We start from the raw sequence: 12196 nt of genomic DNA, 5'->3' as shown, positions 1-12196 counted from the left end.
AATGGGATTATAAATTGAGCTTTACTAGTTTGTGGGCTGTTGTTTCACATATTTGTTGGCATATTCTTGTTAAAATTTTGAGGGACTCAGTTTCTTTAGTTTGCAATGGCATTAAGGAATATAGGAACCAAAGCAAGGCTTATTAATTCTTAAGTTGGATGTGAGTTAAAAAAAACCCACAACAAACAGCTCCTGGTCTTGTTATATTAGAGAGAATAGAGGTGCTGTAATGTTAATTTTGAGCCTGGAATTAATAGTCCAAATGGCAGTGCTTACTTCATATATGAAGCTCCAGCCTTCTCCTGGGAGCACTCTGCTTTGCATTTGATCCAGGGCCAGGAAGTCCAGCCATAATGTCTCCATTGACAACGACACGTTTTTCCTATATCAAAAAAAAAACTTTTCAATGACAGATTTCTTCTTCTTTCCACAGAGATTCTCTTCAGTGAAGAAATGTCCAATCATACAACTGTCACTCAATTCTTCCTGATGGCATTTTCTGACCTCCCAGATCTCCAGATTTTACATTTTGTGGTGTTTCTTTCCATTTACTTGGCAACCCTACTAGGGAATTTTCTTTTCGTCCTGGCAGTAGCCCAGAATCCCAACCTTCATAGCCCCATGTATTTCTTCTTGGTCAACTTATCATTATCGGATGTTTGTTATATCTCTGTCACCATCCCTAAGTCCATGGCAATTTCTTTGACAAACAACACACTGATTTCTTTTTCTGGCTGTGTCATCCAAGTGTTTTTAGCTGTCATCTGTGCAACTGCTGAGCTGATCTTCCTCTCTGCCATGGCTTATGACCGCTATGTTGCAATCTGTCATCCTCTGCAATACACAATGATCATGAACTGGAATGCCTGCTTCCAAATGGCAGCTGCTGCTTGGAGTGCCAGCATAATAAATTCTGGGGTGCAAACTGCAAACACCTTTAGATTATGTTTTTGTGAGTCTACAGTTACACAATTTTTCTGTGATGCACCCCAATTATTGATGATTTCTTGCACGGATACAACAGCCAATATATGGTGTATGGTGGGTTTTGCACTTACTCTGGGATCATTTTGCTTTGCTTTAATATTATTTTCTTATGTGTTCATCTTCTCTACAGTGTTAAAGATTCAGTCAGCGCAAGCTAGATACAAAACCTTTTCTACCTGCACTCCACACTTGACTATATTTAGCTTGTTCCTTTCTACTATAACATTTTCTTATTTTAGACCCAAATCCTTATCTTCACCATTAGTGAACCAGTTAGCTGGTGTTTTGTATGCAGTTTTGCCACCTCTCATGAATCCCATCATTTATAGCCTGAGAAACAAAGACATTCAAGGGGCCATGCAAAAAATGTCAAAGAAACTGTTTAGATCTCATTTGATGTCCTGACAAGCCTCCCACTGAAGTCCCTTAGAGTGATTCCCAAGTGAATAGCTTAGTTGTGTTGTTATGGATAGTGATAAATTCACATAGTTCAAATATTTCTAAGGAAGATAAATAATATAATTGAGACATTGCTATAATATAAATAATATAATTGATATATCATTTTAGTATCCATCTATCTGTTGATATCTTAATAATAACAATAAACTCATGTTTGAAAACTTAGCTTCCATCGCAAATAGCATTGGTGGGCTTCTGCAGATAACCTGGGCCAGATTGTCCCTATCCCTTTCATTTTTGGCTTTGCAACTCCCATCATTATCCTGAAACTGGTGGCCAATTTTCAGTTTCCTAGATTTACTTCTAAACTTGTGATCAATGGGGAGTTCTCCACAGTGCATTGGCTAGGATGTTCAATGCCTATTTGAATTTGATTCTGCAACTTCTGGAGTCATTCTGAAGCATCTGGGCATTTTTTTTTGGCTCCATGCTTTATTTTTGAATGAGTTATGCTTGTCCTAGATAACTTCAGCTTTCATTGTAAATAGTGCATTTAGGGCAGGAAATCAAGAAGAGGTATTTTCCCCTAGCCCTGTATGTGATGCCTGCACATTACCAGTTTCTCATGAGTAAACCTTTGCTTTAGTTGCAAATGGCAGTTGAATATTGGGGAGGTAAAATGTGCCAGGATATTCTAATCACCTTCACTTTTGACTCTGGAACTTCTGTGATTATTCTTCAGCCCTTTTGAGACTTGTATGTTTATTTGCAGGACAGGTATGCCTGAGGCAGAAAGAAGTATAGACTGATTTCACATTCTGGATACACTGTGCAGGTTTTCATCCTTCCTCTCTTATGAGATTTCACCCACCTCACAATGATTGATTGATTGATTGATTGATTGATTGATTGATTGATTGATTCATTCATTCATTCATTCATTCATTCATTCATTCATTCATTCATTCATTCATTCATTCATTTATAGTCCACCATTCTTACTGAGACTCAAGGCGGATTACACAGTATGAGCTTAGTAAAATCAGTATCAAGTATATTTCGATACAGTGTCAAGGACATTTCGATACAGTGTCAAGGACATTTCCATACAGTAGCAAGTACATTTCCATAAACAATGACAAAGGGTAAAGATAAAGAAGTTTACAAAGACATACCATTAGTCCATGTAACGTACTAAAGTATGAGATGATAATGAATCCAAAGGTCTTTGTTAAATTGGTTGCTGTAGCACAGACCTGTTGTCAGGCTATGGATGACAGGATGTGATGACCCAGCCCCTGGACCATTGCAGCAAGAAATCCAGTCTCTTGAGTAAATGATGTTTATTCAGATGTCTCGGTTATTATACATATATGTCCATAGAATGATCAGAAGCAGTAAAAAGCATCTGGCAGTACATTGCTATGAATGACGAAATGACTACAATACATACTTTAACTACCCTCTCCCTACTCCCCCCCCCTCAGCTAGCCCACAGAATGTAGAATGCAATCGGGACAGGAAGGGAGTGATAGGAGTGAAGATGTCCCAAGGCCGCCGTGGTGAGCCTGACGAGATAGCGCAGGGTTCTCAGCGCCAGAATCTGGAAAGTGAAAGTTAGCAGATGCAGGGTGCTTATTGCAACACTCTGGCTAGTACACCAAGTGAGAGAACAATGAAGGGGCTGTGGGCAACAGTCCTGACACCAGTGGCCTGTTTATTGTGATGAGTTACTTTTCTAGTTGGGCGTAGCCAGATCAGACTCGAAATTTGTTAGGGTTTTTTTTTCATTCTCATGATTTTCATGGCTGTTCTTTTCAGTGGCAAAGTGGGGGATTGGAGGCTCTGGAGCAGCTGTTTTTACACTCAACAGCACCAAACAGAATACAGTCTTCCCTCTGAACTATTGACTCACTTAGTTTTCATCACTCATGAACATGCAGGATTGGTGTTAAAGGACTCCAAAGTAGGTGAAGGTTGGTGGCCAACATTCATCATTTCATTGATGCCTATAGCAGGAAACTAGAAACAAAATGTTAGCAGCACTCAAGGAAGAGAACAGCATTATTAGCTAGTGTTAGCCCATGACATTTGGAAACAAAATCCTGCTATTAACTTTTGTTGTTGTTGAGAACCCTTTGAGAGGGCAGAAAAGTTCCTGTCTGTGGTTCTTGCATATGATGAAGCTTAATACCCAATTACATTTGACATTCAGAGTTCTCTGCCAAATTGGGGGCATCCATTTTCTCATTCTCTCCATTTGTGACTCAGTCACAGACTCACCACCAGCATTTCTAGGTCTGCCAGGAACAGAGTGGCATGTATGTTCAACATCACCTTGCCTGTGGGTCCTCTAATTCATTTATAATTATTTATTTTGGCCAGATTTTCCCCTCATTTGTATACCATTATGTATAGCACCTGACTAGCGTCAATCATGCATGTATCAATCAGAGCCAAAATATTTTTCACCTGTGTTGGCCAGAGATGCGCAAAATCCTCCCCCCGCAATTTGTGGCAGACAGAGAAATGTTTGTGCAAGAGCCTGAGGTAGCTTTGGAAGCAGTCGATGGATTGTTCTCCACTTTTTTTCCTGTTCTTGAGCAATAAGATTGGAAAACAGGAAGGCCTGGTCACCCATTCTGATTAAAGAATAAGGTAATGAAAACTTGAAATGAAGGAATGGAACTAAACTTGGAGACAATCTTAGTGGTATTCACTGCAACCAGATCAGTCATCCACTTAGAGCCAAACTACAAGTGACGTCTTACACAGGTTGGACACTAGTCGGCTTCCCTCAAGTTTTGATGGGAAATGTAGGCGCCCTGGTTTTACAGCTTGGCTCTCCATTACAGCTGCAAGACCAGGATGCCTACATTTCCCATCAAAACTTGAGGGAAGCCGACTAGTGTCCAACCTGTGTAAGACGTCACTTGTAATTTGGCTCTTAGAAAACCAATCTGGGAAGAAAGCTATTTGTGCAGTATGGAGACATTTTTCCTCCTTCAGCCCAGGGTTAAAATTATAAGAGACTTAGAGTGAAAGTAGATCTCATTCCAACAGAATCATAACCTTTGAATCCAACTTTGGGGCTTATGATTAGACAAGGGTATGAACTGCATTACGAACCAAAAAACCCACAAAACGTCTGATCGTGATCTGGTGGTTCGTGAGGGTCCATGGCCAATGAACCAGTGTTCATTGGAAGCCCCAGTTTGTTGCGTTCACCCGCGGTTCGTTAAGCCATACAGTCAGGCACCATCAATCAATTCCCTTGGAAATGGAGCCGGGGGAATGCCTAAACTCTGTCTGCACTCCTTCTGTTGCCCTGGAAACCTGAATTGAAGCCCAGCTTACCTTGATCGGCAGGTCTTCCTTCCAATCATGAAGCTGCAAATTGGTTACAATTGGTTACATGGGAGAAGACACCTGGGGGAAGGAGAGGAAGGGGTGTTGTGTAGCCATGAGCCCTGAAAACCCTGATAGGCACCCTGCAAACCCTGATAGGCAGCTCTGATGGCCAACCTCAGACCTCCTGCTTTTCTCAATGAGACCTCAGTTTATAAAAGGGCACTGCACTCCCAGTTCTGGTTTCACTTTCAGCGAGAAGTGGAGTGGGACAGAGCTGTTGCTTGCTACTTGCTAGCCTTTGGGGAGAGAGACAGAGAGAGTATAATTGAGCTGGGGCCTCAGATTGGAGAGGGTATAATTCCAAGATCCCTATTGCAATCTTGACCAAACTTGGTTGCTGGCTGGAGGAGAGCCTGCTAAACCCTTTCTGTGAATATGGGCTCTCTAAGTGCAATGGGGCCATTCCGACCCCCATGAACCACGAACCGTGAACCGGTTCAGTAACGGAAAATGTTAGTTGTGGTTTGCGATTTTGGGTTAGTCGTCGGCACCGAACCACGAACTGCAGGTTCATTGGGTTTTTTTGGTTCGTGCCCATGTCTACTTATGATTGCAGGTCCACCATTGAAGGGTGAGGGGGTGTTGTGACTGAGATAGAATAGTTCAGAGTATAAAATACATTACCAACAAGTACATTACTGATTCCAAAAAGCAAGCACACAGCAGGAATATTTCAACTCTGAAACCATTAGAAACACCCAACAATTTCCAGAAAAGAGGGTGGGATAGCTGGGAATCCAGTTCAGGAGCAGAATATGAGAGCCCAACTAGCTTGGTAATTTATTCCCAGCAGGTTGACAAGGGGAAAGACTTACCCTCAAGATCCCACAATCTGGGAGCCACCATCTGGGAGCCAATCTACTGATTGGCTGCCCAGTGATTCTGAATCATGGGCTGTCCATGCAGCCTTACAGAGTTTAATGTGAGCTTCCAGGACCCCAAGATGATGGTGGCTAGTGTGCTTTACCTCCTCACCACCCTGCATCCCACAAATGGGGCCCTGGGTGAGTCTGGGGCTGAGTACATTTTGCACACAGTAGTGCTGCATTTGTAGAATGTGATTACAACTGGCAGTATTTGGATGATGCACAACCAAAGTGATGCATGAAGAAAAGATTTTGCAACATCCTCTCACCAGGATTCTCCCATTCCAATTCACACATATAACTTCTCAGTGGAAACCATTGCAACAAATTGAAGTCTGAGCTCCTAACCTTCAGACTTTTGTGAGAATAGCAATAAAAATAACAGTTTCCTTTATGAGAGACTGCCCTACTGCTTGCTCCACTCACCAACCCCACAACATGAGTTCTCACAATATGTAACATTAGTTAGAATACTGAACGGATTGTTCTCTTCCTGCTCAAAGAGTGGCTGGAATGCTGGGTGAAGATCCTTTTTTTGTGAACAAGAGTCAAAATTAGATTTATAACAAAAGTAATACCCTGTCTTTCTTCCCAGTAGACCCCCATTTTATTCTTTTCTATTCATTTTCTCCTTTGTGAGGATATTGTGAGGTAGTTTAGCCACACTATAGCGTGAGTCTTCCAGCTTCCCACTCCTGTGTCTGCTAATGCCTGAGGTGCTGGTGGGAAGAAATGAGGGCAATGGAGAGTAGCAGCCGGCACACTGACATCACTTATGGCACAATTAGCTTTATTTACAAGTCTATGCCCTGACTGGAACAGTCCAAATGAGCCCGATCACATCATATCTCAGAAGCTAGGCACGGTTGGCCTTGGTTAGTAATTAGGTGGGAGTCTTCCAACAAAGACCAGGGCCGTTTCCAGACGGCTTACCTGGCTCCGGAACGTTGCGCCATCTTGTGGTGAAAACGCGAAATATCGCATTTTCTCGCGCGAGTTTTGCACGACATCACATGACGTCGCGCAAAACTCGCGTGAGAAAACGCGATATTTCGCGTTTTCACCACAAGATGGCGCAACGTTCCGGAGCCAGGTAAGCCGTCTGGAAACGGTCCAGGGTTGCAGAGGTAGGTAATGACAAACCACCTCTGTTAGTGTCTTGCCATGAAACCCCACCAAAGGTTGCTGTAAGTCAGATATGGCTTGAGCACACTCATTCCACAAATACAGATATACAACACAAGAGGAAACAAAAAAGGAGCTACAGAGAAGCAGATCTGCTACCATACATCAGAAAGAGCGATCCTATATTCTGAGGGACTTTATCTAGTTCCCAACATTGCCTGTCTTCTATGTTTCTCTCTTCCAGAATCCAATTGGTTTGCTGTTTCTTCAAACACAAAGGGACATAGGGTTGGGTGCAAACAGCTTTTCCACTTGGTAAAAAGAGAAGATGTGACCTGCCTGGACAAACAGCATTTTGGGTGGGGAATTAAGTAAAAAAGAGAATTGGGTGAGATTGAATGAAAAGGCTGGTAGGATCCAACCCCTACAGCTGCCCCTTTCCTTCAGCTAAGAAAGAGATTGCTAGTGCTAATTACTAATCCATGTTAGGGCACAGGTATTTCCTTACAACTAAAGCTCATTAATGAGATACAGTCATGGAAACATCACTATTCCTTTTGTTATAAGTTCTGATTTTCCTTGGAGAAGCTCCTTTAGGCCAAGCCTGTAAAATATGTCTGATCACATTAAACAGATCACAAGAATACGATTTGCAATGATGACCTCTAGAATGTATCAAGGCTTATAATGGCGTACCGTGGAGATTATTATGTGGCACTGAATAATATTGGGATGGATCAAACCATCCTCTAAGGCGCCTTCTTCCAACCTAAGAATTCTTCTTTCAATTTATGTGCGCATTCCTCCAAAGGAAAAGACACTTAAATTGGAGGAAGGCTTCAACCCCGAGCCAAAACAAATGATGGGGTACAAGTAGTTTATAAAAAACCTAACTTTTGCTCAGTGGATTGGTAGGACAGGAATAGGATCCATCTCACTATGCAGGCTCATGCATTAAGACTCAAATTAGCATTGTACATTGAGTAATAACTGGCTATGCTTTTTAACGTTACATTTTGTTATGAAAGCAGAAAAGCTGAATAAGCACACAAAATAGCAAACTGGATCATGTATTTAAAGAAATGACCCTAAAGCCTAAAACCTTTGCCATTCCTTGCTTGATTTCCTTGTTTCTTATACTATAAATCACTGGGTTCAATATGGGTGGAACCAAGGAATAGATTACACCAAATATCAAATCTAGTTCTGATGAAGTGTGATAGGCAGGCTTCAGGTAGGCAAAAAATCCAGTGATTAGAAATATGGAGCAGACAACGAGGTGGGCAACACAAGTGGAGAAAGCCTTTTGCCTCCCCTTTGCAGAAGGCACTCTAAATACAGCGCTAAAAATCTGTGCATAAGTTACAAGGATATAGACAAAACAGCTTAGGCCAAGGACAAGTCCAATCCCAATACTATTCATTTCAATTACATTTAAACCAGAACAAGACAATTTTATTAGCTGTGGGATTTCACAAAAAAAACTGATTGACAACATTAGAGCAGAACTGGGTTGCAAAAGTCCCACAGGTGTGTATCCCTGCATAGAGAGAACCAGCTATCCATGCACCAGCAATCATTTCAAGGCAGGCTTGCCTATTTATTATCATCTCATAATGTAATGGATTGCAAATGGCCACATACCGGTCATATGCCATGACTGTAAAGAGGTAGAAATCAGATGCCATGAAGAAGACAAACAAGAAGACCTGAGCAACACACCCTGAATAAGAAATGAGTCTGGTATTCAGGAGAGAATTGATCATGGATTTGGGGACAATGACTGAAACCTGACCAAGGTCCTGCAAGGCCAAGTTCATCAGCAAGAAGTACATGGGGGTGTGTAGGTGGCGGTCTGAGATGACTGAAGAGATGACGAGGAGATTCCCTGTCACAGTTGCCAAGTACAGCATCAGAAAGAACATGAAGTGTAGAAACTGCAGTTCCCGAACATCTGAGAATTCCAGGAGCAGAAAATCAGACACAGCGGTTGCATTGGACATTTTTTCTCTGAGTAGCATGTTGTTTAATCCTTGAGGAAGGAAAAAAGCACAGTATTTTTACTGCAGCAATTGAGTTATATTGTGATGACCATATTTGCAAAACTTGTCACTGAGTTCTGGTCTTCAGTGTGCAAAAAAGAAAAAAAAATCTCAATAAGTTTGAAGCCCAAAGTGGCACTTGCATCTGATAAATACCCTTCAGGGGCTCCTGTTTTAGATATAATTCCAGCGCAAATGCTTAAGGAGCTTGCCTTGTTTGGAAAATTAATACAGTCATCTGATGTAAGGCTACTGCTCACATACTTATAATCAGCATTGCCTTCATTTGTAAGCCCAGTGTTCAGATGGATAATGCCATAACTAGATATGGAGGAATAGTTTCCACTGTCCTTTCTTCCATTGTATCCTGATAACAACAATGCTGTGAGGTAGTTAAGCCTCTGTGAGAGAAATCCGAGCCTGACATTCAAACCACTCTACCATGCTAATTTTTAACAATGACAGATTCTAGCCCCTCTACATATTATACCTTAGTGTACTGGCTGAATATATGGGTATTCACACATCTTGCCATGTGAATGCTGCATGTGCAAGGGCAAAGAAACTTTTTAAGAGTCATGTGTAACAACATAGAGCTTTGCACAAGTAAAATCTTTTTTGCTTCCCCAGCATCTTGTGATTGTTTATTCGGTATATAGAGAAATAAATAAGGGTATTTCTCTTATGTAAATGATGTCGGTGTCTATCAGTGAAATTTGGACATGAAATTGCTTAAGGTTGACATAATGATACATATATGCAAACACTTCATGTTTATGGAAAATCTTCAGAGCAGCAGTTGAACTAAAAAAAGAATGTGTGCCAAAGTGGAGATTTTCCAGGAGCTATGGCTGCCTGAGGTACAGCACGTCCCTAAACATAGTTGACTTACAGTGCAATCCTAAGAGCATTGCCCTGAGAGTAAGCCTCACTGAGTAGATTTGAGTAGGAGCCTGAGTAGACTTGCTTAGGCTGGCTGTGCCAGACAATGGACGGCTAGTAAACATCTTGCACAGATTCTGGCAATTGCCTGAAACCCTGTCCCTAGTAAGGGGTGGGATGGAGTTGGCAGAAGCCAGCTTGTTTAACATGACGAGGTCCTGATTAAAACCTGCAATGATCAACACATGAAATAACTTACCATTATTCTTTTTGGATTTGTTTCGTGTCCATATGTAGGCTTTTCTCTGTCCCTTTGTTTCTTACTGATCTCTATGCCATTTAAGTAGTCTTTTCACCCTTTCCTTTTGAGGCAAGTGTCTATATTGCTTATAAGTGTCTATATTGCTTATACTGGCCTAAAATATCTGTTGTCTTTAGGCAACAGTTAATTTATATGTTTTGCATTTCTGGAGACTTGATCCCCAGAGTCATAACCTAACTTAATTAGTTGAGATGGTCCCAATGTAAGATATGAAAATGACAAAGAACTCCTGAAAACAAAGTTCTTATCACTGTTTATATTTAGTTTTTAATAGAAGATTTAACTTCTTCATATGAAATACAGGGACAGGTGCTGTGACTTGGTGTGCAGGAAGTAGAGATGGGCACGATCCAAAAAAATTAATGATCCAGCTGATCATGGATCAGCGCCAGCGACGATCCGGAATTAACGATCCACACCGAGCATCTCCTGTTCCCAATCCATGGATCGTGGATCGTGGAGGCCAAAGCGTGGTGCACTGCTATTCCCAGCTATGTGGGAAGGTGGGTGGTGGCGGTGGCCGCCGGGCCTGGCGGAGGGTCTGGCTGCTCGCCAGTGGCACCCCCCATGTGCCCGCCGGGCCTGGCAGGGGGTCTGGCCCTCACCGGCAGCACCCCCCATGTGCCCACTCATCAGGCCAAACTGGAGGGCACTGGTATTCCCAGCAATACATGAATGGTGGGTGCTGGTGGCGGCCGCCGGGCCTGGTGGGCACGGGGAGGCAGCAATGAGCTGCCTCCCCTCAGGTCACATTCAGCAACACAGGAGGTCTGTGTTTGGCCATCAGAGCTGCCTATCAGGGTTTGCAGGGATGAGATTGGCGTGCCCATGGCTACAGAACACCCCCTTCCCCCTCCCTCCCCTGGCTGTCTTCTCCCAACTGGTGACTGCTTTGCTGCTCCATGGTTGGAAGGAAGCCCTGCTGATCAAGGAAAGCTGGGCTTCCATTCGGGTTTCCAGGGCGACAGAAGGAGGGCAAACAGAGCTCAGGCTTTCCCCTGGCTCCGATGCCAGGGGAATAGATTGCTGGTGCCTGAGTGTCTGGATCCCCTATCCGAGCCCGAACGCAACGATCCAGGCCTCTCCCGATCACTGGATCGTTGGCCGTGGACGATCATGATCCACCAGGTCATGATCCCACAATCGCCGTTTTCGTGGGGGTTTTTTAATCGTAGTGCGGATCATGCCCATCTCTAGCAGGGAGTTATATTATGTGAATCTGCCCATTTTTTTTAAAAAAAAATATTTTATGACCTGGTATCTCAGAGCATACATGTGCAGCACATGCATCAAATAGCATGTGATAATTGCAAGGTGCATACTTAACCTCAGAATGGTACCTCTATTCCACAATGTAGTCTAAAATGAGCTAAGAAGACTTAAGGATGAGTAATGGTGTGCAAAGCTCCTTCTCATAGAGGAAGTTTCCACCATTACTGAAACTGAAATTTTGGATTCAGCCTTAGGTGTTTCACGTTCATTTCATTCTATGATCAGGAGAACTACAGGTATCATACTTAGGGTGATGGTGTATGTCACTACTGGAGATGGGTACAAACCGAAATACGAACCAAAATTAAGCATGAACCAGGCCAGTTTGTAGTTCACAGTTCGTCAGATCACATTTCTGAGGAACTGACATGAACTTTAGGCTGGTTCATTTGGTTCGTTTTTTGGTTCATGACTGCAGACAGCAGCCAATCAATCAGTTTCCTAGGCAACAGGGGATGGACTTGGAAGTGACCTTCTGCTGGCCCAGAAGTGGCCTGTAAGTGATGATTTTCTGACCTGGACGTGATGTTTTCACAAACCAAACAAACCAGTTCGCGAACCAGGGGCAGGTTTGTGAAAGTTTGTGGTTCGTGGTTCATGAAGAGCAGAGTCACCTGGGCTGAGCAGAGTCACCTGGGCTCAGGAGCACATGGTCTGCAGCTGCTAGAGGAGGTAAGGGCTTTTTGCCTTTCTTGGCTGTGGTGGGTTAAGCTGAGAAGCTAAGGGTGGTCCTCTCTAGCTTTGGGGCTTTTTGTGTGTAGTTTTGTGTTGATTTGAGTGTAGTTTTGAGGCTGAGTGTGTTTGGGCTTGATTGTGTTTGAGGGTGAGTGTGTTTGTAAGGCTGCTGGGGGTTGCTGGAGTACAAGCCACACACCCCCTTTGTGCTC

The 12196-nt window shown here is 42.9% G+C and overlaps 1 pseudogene; it reads right to left on the bottom strand.

The window, feature by feature from the left end:
• Nucleotides 1–7857: 7857 nt before the first annotated feature.
• On the bottom strand, nt 7858–8812 carry LOC129339378 (olfactory receptor 14A16-like; annotated as a pseudogene).
• Between the last annotated feature and the right edge of the window lie 3384 nt (nt 8813–12196).

This window comes from Eublepharis macularius, chromosome 12 (assembly GCF_028583425.1).
Source record: "Eublepharis macularius isolate TG4126 chromosome 12, MPM_Emac_v1.0, whole genome shotgun sequence".
Taxonomy (NCBI): Eukaryota; Metazoa; Chordata; class Lepidosauria; order Squamata; family Eublepharidae; genus Eublepharis; species Eublepharis macularius.
Note: the sequence above shows the minus strand (reverse complement) of the source record. Positions and strands in the feature narration are given on the sequence as shown.